The 8,577-nt window shown below is 41.0% G+C and overlaps 1 pseudogene; it reads right to left on the bottom strand.

Moving 5' to 3' along the window:
* Positions 1–2,686: 2,686 nt before the first annotated feature.
* LOC100944082 overlaps positions 2,687–8,577 on the bottom strand; it is an 18,894-nt pseudogene continuing 13,003 nt past the window's right edge.

Here is an 8,577-nt window from a genome sequence, read left to right as displayed (position 1 = left end):
CACCCTGGGTAGAGTGCCATGGCACCACAGCTCACAGCAACCTCCAACTCCTGGGCTTAAGCGATTCTCTTGCCTCAGCCTCCCAAGTAGCTGGGACTGCAGGCGCCTGCCACAACACCCAGCTCGTTTTTGTAGTTGTCATTGTTGTTTGGCCTGGGCTGGATTCAAACCCACCAGGCCTGGGCTGGATTTGAACCCACCAGCTCTGGTGTATGTGGCTGGTGCCTTAGCCTCTTAAGCTACAGGCACTGAGCCCCTGGGTGGTATCTTGGCTGGTGTCTTAGTACATTTGTGCTGCTACAACAAAATGCCTGAGACAGGGTAACTTACAAAGAACATATATTTATCTCTTATGGGCTGGGAGGCTGAGAAGTCCAAGATCAAGGCACTGGCAGGTTTGGGGCCTGGTGAGGGCTCCATCTCTGCTTCTAAGGAGGTCCCCTCCTGCTGTATCCTCCAGAGAGGACAAACATCGTATCCTCACGTATAGTTCCTTCCAGCTCTTTTATAAGCTCACTAATCCCATTTATGAGAGCTCAGTCCTGATGACTAAAGGTTCCACCTCTTAATATTATTAGCTTGGTAATTGAGTTTTAACATGAATTTTGGAAGGGACACAAACATTTCAAACCAAGCATTTCGCCCCTGACCATTAAAATGCATGTCCTTCTCACATGCAAAATATCTTCCTTCCATCACAATAGCCCCAAAGTCTTAACTTATGCCAGCATCAACTCAAAAGTCTAAAACTCAGAGACTTGTGTAAATATTACCTAATCAGATATGAGTAATACTCAAAAGAATGAGTCATTCTGAGGCAAATTCTCCTCCAGCTGTGAACCTGTGAAATCAAACAAGTTATGTGCTTCCAAAATAACAATGATACGACAGGCACACAACAGATATTCTCATTATAAAAGGGAGCAAAAGAAAAGAAAAAATGGGTAATACATTCCCAGTGAACCCAAAACTCAACAAGGCAAACAACATTCAATCATCAGGCTGGAAATCATCTTCTTTGCCTCTATGTCCCACCTTCTGGACATACTAGGGTGGGGGCTGGGCCCCACCTCTGTGGCTTCTCTGGGTATAACTACAGAGCAGCTCTCAACAGTTGAAGTTGGGTGCCTTTGGCTCTCCCTGGCTGGTGTTGCATGCTGGTGGGTCCACAGGCCTGGGATCTTGTGGGCAGCCCTACCCCCACAGCTCCACTAAGCATTGCCTTAGTGGAGACTCCAAGGAGTGTCCCCACTCTATCGCTGCACTAGACATTGCCAAGGCTCTCCAAGGCATCTTTGAAATCCAGGTGGAGGTGGTCATGCCTCCATAGCTTGTGCACTCTGCATGCCTCCAGAGTTAGCAGCACTTGGATGTCACCAAAGTTTGCTATCTCCGCCCTCTAGAGCAGTAGCCCAAACTACATCTGGACCCACTTGAACCCAGCTGGGATAGCTAAGGAGCACTGCACCAAAAATGGGGAGCAGAGACTTGAGGCATCCCTAGGTAATAAGTCCCAAAGTCCCCCAGGTGCCAAGGCCCCTTCCTTGAAACCATTCCGCTCTCAAGAACCTGGCAGTCAGGGCCTGTGCTGGGAGTGGCAGCCTCAAAAATCTCTGAAATGCCTTTGGAGTCATTCTTCCATCATTCTGACAAACAGCATCGGGTTCCTTCCATCCAGGCTAATTTCCTTATCAAATGTTTGCTTGGGCACACTTCAGTGTTCTCTCCAAAAAGTTTTTTTTTTTTTTGCAATTTTTGGCCAGGGCTGGGTTTGAACCCGCCACCTCCGGCATATGGGGCCGGCGCCCTATTCCTTTGAGCACAAGCACTGCCGCATTTTTTTATTCTTTATGTAGCCAGGCTGAGAATTTTCCAAATCTTTAAATCCTGCTTTCATTTTCATCATAAATTCCACTTTTAATTCATTCCTCTCTTCTTTGCAATAAGCAGTCGAGAGAAGCCGTGCAGCACTCTGAACACTTCACATAGAGATTTCTTCCACCAAATATCCTAGTTAATCGCTTGTGAGTTCTGCCTTGCACAGAGGAGTATGACACAGACACAATTCAGCATAATTCTTTGCCCCTTTGTAATAAGAATGGGTTCTCCCCAGTGTCCTCATTTCCATCTGAGACATCACTGTAATTGCCTTTACCACTCGTATTTTTACCAACATTCTGTTCACAAACACTTAGATAGTCTCTGAGCAGATTTAGGTTCTCTCTATAGCTCTCTTCCTCTGAGTCTTTAATGCTCCGTTCATGAGATCTAGGCTTTTTCTAGCATGCACTTCCAAATTCTTCCAGCCTCTACCTACCACCCAGTTCTAAAGCTGCTTCTACATTTTTTGGTATTTGTTATAGCAACACCCCACTCCTGATACCAATTTCTAGCTTAATCCACTCGTGCTGCTTCAACAAAATACTTGAGACTGGGTAGTTTATAAAGAACAGAAACTTATTTCTCACAATCAGGAGGATGAGAAGTCCAAGATCAAGGTGTTCATACCTTTGGTGTCTGGTGAGGGCCCTGTCTCTGCTTCCCACAAGGCACCTGGCTGCTGCATCCTTTGGAGAGGACAAATGCTGTGTCTTTACACGGTGGAAGAGATCAAAAGCCAAAAAGATGGGAAGAACTAGCTAGCTCTCTCCAGTCCTTTATAAGATCTCTGGTCCCTTTCGTAAAGGCTCTGTTGTAGGGCTTTAGTGGTCTTTAGTGGCCTGCTTTAGGGCTCTGCCCTCATGACTTAATCACCTCCTAAAGGCCCCACCTCAAAAGCATGGATGCGTGGGAGCTCTTTTTCTAGGCCCGCGTTCACCAGCCTGTGTCTCTGAAGCAGTAGCTTCCCCTGGAACTTGGCAGCTACCACCAGGACTCGGAAGCTTGAGCACAACGGTTAGGGGTTGTGTCCTCCACCTCCATGTGTTCTGCCTCCAGGTCCGGCTACAACTGAAAGGGCCAGATCAATGCCATTTTGTTGTTTACTGCATAAGATCTATTCCACCCCAACCCCCCTGCTATTACCTTCCTCCACCCCTGGTTGTACATACTGTTTACTGCATACCGTGCACATACTATTTACTACATAAGTTCTGTTCCTAACTCCTGGCCTGCAGGGCCACTCCCCCACCCCAGGTTGCACAGCCACTGAGCCGTTAACTGAGTCACCTTAGGCAAACAGCTGCCATAATAAACAATAAGTTTCTATTACCTTGAAATACAGGTATTTCCCTCCAGCCACCTAATCAGGCTGCACCAACTCTAGCCCCTGGTTAAGAGACCCCCCACCCCTCACCTGTACCAATCCAAATTCTCCTTTACTAGTAAAATCATCAACCACTAATGCAAATCCTCCTTTACTAATGAAATCACCAACCACCAATCAAGGAGTGTACCTGTTACGGACCCTACCTTTCTTGCTTTCTGTACCCCATAAAAACTTGCTCTACCCTGAGTTCGGGGCTCTTCCTCGGCTTGCAAATCAGGAGAGTCCAGACCCGGGTCTGAATAAAACTCACCTCGTGCTTTTTACATCGGAGTGTGTCTCAGACTGTCTGTTGGGGAATTTCGGGCATAACACAACTTCTCTCGAATGTATTCAGCGCTGAGTTCCATAGCAGTAGTCCGGTTGGGGCGGCAGCCCAAGCAGGGACGAAACCCCAACTCAGACCCAGGCCACACGGCTTTCGGACTGACTTTTTTTAAAAAAACAGGATCTCACTATGTTGCCCAGGCTGGTCTCAAACTCCCAGCTTCAGGCAATACTCCTGCCTCAGCCTCTTGAGTAGCTGAGATTACAGATGAGCTGCACCATGCCTTGGGATTGGCTTAGGATTGGCTTTTAATGATGAGATGAGAATAAGAGACAAAGCTTTGGGTCCCATTGTGGGGGAGGGGTGAAACTGAGTCTCCTACATAAAGAGAACTTTCTCTTTCTCTCCCTCTCTCTTCCCTGGTTCTAGTAGGAAGAGAAAATGCCTATTCAGAAACTTAGTAACCATAAACATAAGTGATAGAAAATCATTCTAGAGAGATGGTTCCTCAAGCCAAGCCATGTGAAAGTTGATTTTTTTTTTTAAAAAGCTCCATTATGTCTGAACATATAATCCAAGATGACAAAACACACAAAATAGAGTGTGCAAATATACAGAAGAATCTGATCTCCAAACACTTTAAATCACTGAACCACTGGGTAGGATTTAAAACATATGGAATAAAATAATTACTGCCTCCAAGACTTAATCTTTCACTGCATCCACACTCTGGCTGTGATCTCGCCATAGGCAGAGTGTAGTTTTATGCCCCTTAACTTAGAGGTTGGCTGGGTTCCTTGTTTGGCAAGTGATATGAGGAGGAAGTAACCATGGATCATTTCCAGACTAAGCTCTAAAAAGCCTCAGTGTTTCTGTTTGTTCCTTTGTCCCTCTGCAATCCTCATGAGAAGATCTTCCACTGGGGTGCTGCCCTTTCAGACAGGGCCTTGAATGAATGTTCTAGAAGCAGAGCTGCTCCAGCTGACCACAGATCTTAGCTGTGCCCCAGCTGCCACAGTTGTAAGCAGAGGCCCTCAACTGAGCCTAATCTAGTTCACAGAGCTGCTCCAGCCAATCAACAGGTTCATAAGAATAAGTGATTTTTGTTTTAGGCCACTGAGATGCTGGGTGATTTGTTGTACAATATTATTACGAAAATATCAGTGTGATATAAATAGGTTTTAAATTACTAAGGAAAAACATATCAAAAGTGAGGGAAAAAAAATTTTTTTTCATGAAGACAACTTTATTTTTTTACACTTAAAAGTTGATGAAAAACCACAACTAATCCTACTAAAGAAAATCCAACATTTTAATTGAAAAACATTGTAACTATATTTACTCATTAAATATTATTTAAGTTTTGGAAAAGATATTATTAAGAAAAAATGTTCATATATTGTAGAAAAAGGACTAAATCAAACAGAAAAAAATGTTTTAGAAGTTATTGAAATTAAAAACTAGTGGAGAATCCTGCTTTTACTCACAAAGGATTAATGTGTATGAAAATTTCCCTCCTGCCGTAAGCAACTAGAAAACAAGGGGAAAATATATGAAACAACTGCTTCAAATATAGAAAACAATTGCTTTTAGACATTGGGCAACAGGCAGTGCAAGACTCTGACCCCAGAGAGAAGGGAAATAAAGTGAGTCCTACCATTGCCACAGTTCACCCTGTAGAAACAGTTTCCAAGCTGCAGAGCAGGAAGGGGAAACCCAAACAGAGACCAACAGTCTTGCTGAACTGAAGGGCAAGAGCTCAGAAAAGTACCAGAAAGATGGAGCTGGAGAGAGAGAGAAAAAACACTCCAGAGATCTTCAGGAGAATGCCCTTGGACAGTTAGCTAAGTAATGATCACTGTGTGTGTAAGATGAAACTCCATGAATATAAGCCAAGAATCAAAAGAAAACTATTAACTGAGAAAAAACCCCTGGAGCTCCAGAGGGCCAGAAACAGTTCATGTTCCCACCTTCCAAAGAGAAGAAGCCACATAATACATGAGGCATTGGATAAAGTCCCAATTTGAGTATCATCTAGTAATGGGGTAAGTTAGCTCCACTATTGTAGAATATAAATGCCTTAACACAATAACTAAGAAAATGACATGAAGGCTATGTTAATCAGTTGGATCAAAGTATTTCAAACTGTATGTAGAAAAAACACACTGTACCCCATGATAATATTAATGTACACAGCTATGATTTAATAAAAAAAAGCAAACGCTCCTAATTCAATATGAAATCAGCACATTGTACCCCATAAATGCATTAATGTATATGTGATCTATGTGTTTATGATTTAATAAAAATAAAATAAAATAGCCCCACTTTAAAGGATCCTCTGGACTTACCCTAAAAAAACTTAAAAGCAAGTTCAAGAGAACCTAATATCCTAGGTTTATTTAATTGCATGGTGGAGAAATTTCAACATTTTATAGAGGAAAACAATAAAATTCAACAGATATAACTTAGCAATGTCCAAACCTCAATGTAAAATTACTAGGCAGGCAAAAAAACAGGAAAAAGTAGCCCATAACCAGGCGAAAGTTAATCAATAGAAACAAGCCCCCAAATGATAGTGTGATGGAATTAGCAGAAAGGTAAATTGAAAGAGCTATTTTATAAATATAAATATATATTCTCAAGAATATAAAGGAAAACATGAACATGCTGAAGAAAAAGTGGAAGATATTTTTAAAGACCAAAATGGGATTTATAAAGAGAAGAAAATGCAGTATCAGAAAAACATATATACTGGATGAGATTTACATCAAAATAGACACTACAGTAAAGATGAAGCCATACCAACAGAAACTATCCAAAATAAAGTACAAAAAGAAAATCATTCCAAAAAATTGCCCAGCACATCAGTAACTATGGTATAACATCAAGTAGCCTAACGATGATTAGGAAAACCCCAGAAGTAAAAAGAGAGAATAGAGAAGAGAAACAGTGTGACATTTAAAGAAAAAAGTGACGAGTTTGGCATGGTGGTTCATGCCTATAATCATAATATTTTGTGCAGCTGAGGCAGGAGGATTGCTTGAGCCCAGGAGTTGAAGCTTACAGTGAGCTTTGATGATGCCATTACACTTTAACGTGGACAACAGAGTGAGACCCTGTCTCAAATAACTAAAAAACTATATAACTAAACAAAATTTTAGAAGACAAAATAATTTCAAATTGATTAAAATCATAAACTCAAAGAATCCAAATTAATAAGCTCAATAATACCTGGCTCGGCACCCGTAGCACAGTGGTTACGCGCCAGCCACATACACTGAAGGTGATGGGTTCAAGCCCAGCCGGGGTCAGCTAAGCAACATTGACAACTGTAACAAAAAATAGCCAGGCATTGTGGTGGGTGCTTGTAGTCCCAGCTACTTGGGAGGCTGAGGCAAGAGAATCGCTTGAGCCCAAGAGTTTGAGGTTGTTATGAACTGTGACGCCACGGCACTCTTCTGGGGGTGACATGGTGAGACTCTGTCTAAAACAAAAAAAAGAAGTTCAACAATACCAAGTAGGACAAATATTTTAAAAACCAACCAAGACATGTCCTAATTAAATAATTGAAAATGAGAGATAAAGAGAAAATCTTAAAAGCATTCAGAGAAAAAGAAACATTATTACAGAAGAACAAAGATAAGGATGAAAGAAGAGTTTTCATCAGAAACTAAGCAAGCCAAAACAGAATGGAACAACATTTTTAAAGTTTAAAAAAAAAACAAAAAACTATCAACCTAGACCACTAAAGCTGTGGAAAATAGATTTCAAAAATAAAAGTGACTGGCTGGGCTTGGTGGCTCATGCCTGTAATCCTAGCACACTGGGAGACTGAAGCAGGTGGATAGCTTGAGATAACAAGTTGGAGACCAGCCTGAGCAAGAGCAAGCCCCCATCTCTACTGAAAAATAGAAAAACTAGCCAGGTGGTGGCAAGCGCCTGTACTTCCAGGTACTCAGGAGGCTGAAGCAAGAGGATCTCTTGAGCCCAAGAGTATGAGGTTGATGTGAGCTATGACATTATGACATTTCTAACCAGGGTGACAGAGTCACACTCTGTCTCAAAAATAAATAAATAAGACTGATATATGCTACAAGATGTATACAAACATTATACTAAATGAAGGAATGACCACACATTATGGAATTCTATTTATATTAAATATCTGGAATAGGTGAACCTACAAAGATAGAAATTAGATTAGTGATTGTCTAGGGATGGGAGTTTGGGGATAAATGAGAAGTGACTGCTAATAGGTAAAGGATTTCTTTCCAGAGTGTTAAAAATGTTCTAAAATTGATTGTTCTGATGGTTGCATAGCCCTGTGACTATACTAAGAGCCAACAGTTTTACACTTTAAGTGAGTGAATTTCATGGTATATAAATTACATCTCATCAAAGCTATTATTTTAGGGCAGCACCTGTGGCTCAAAGGAGTAGGGCACTGGCCCCATATGCCCCAGGTGGCGGGTTCAAACCCAGCCCTGGCCAAAAACTGCAAAAAAGAATTTTTTTAAAAGCTATTATTTTAAAAAATGAAAGAAAAACAAAGGCATTTTTTTCAAACAAAAACTAAATAAATTCGTTGCCAGCACATCTGCACTACAAAATATGTTAAAAGATGTTTTTTTAGGAATAAAATGATACAGATGGACATTTTGATCTACAGATATGAACAAAGAGAAAAATATGATAAATATCTGGCTAAACATAAAAGACACTTCTTAAAATATTGTTAAAAGATTGACTAAAGCAAAGAAAAACATTATATTGTGATATTGATAACATACCTAGGAATAAAACATATGACAGCAATATCCCTGTAGGGGGATATAGGCCAGGAGAGAAGGAATAGAAATATATTATTATAAGGTTTCTTTTTTTTTTCAAAGATTTTATTGGTTTTATTATAATACATCTAGGTAAAAACTTGCATATTTTGAAAAAGATAGAAAGTGGTACTAAAATGGACATTTTTCTTTATAAGAAATGTGCTCATAGGCTTGGCGCCTATAGCTCAACCGGCTAAGGCGCCAGCCAC

Source organism: Otolemur garnettii, unplaced genomic scaffold (assembly GCF_000181295.1).
Source record: "Otolemur garnettii isolate 467f Iridium unplaced genomic scaffold, OtoGar3 scaffold00025, whole genome shotgun sequence".
In the NCBI taxonomy this organism is placed as follows: Eukaryota; Metazoa; Chordata; class Mammalia; order Primates; family Galagidae; genus Otolemur; species Otolemur garnettii.
The sequence above is the reverse complement of the archived record's forward strand: the minus strand, read 5'-3'. Positions and strand labels throughout refer to the sequence as shown.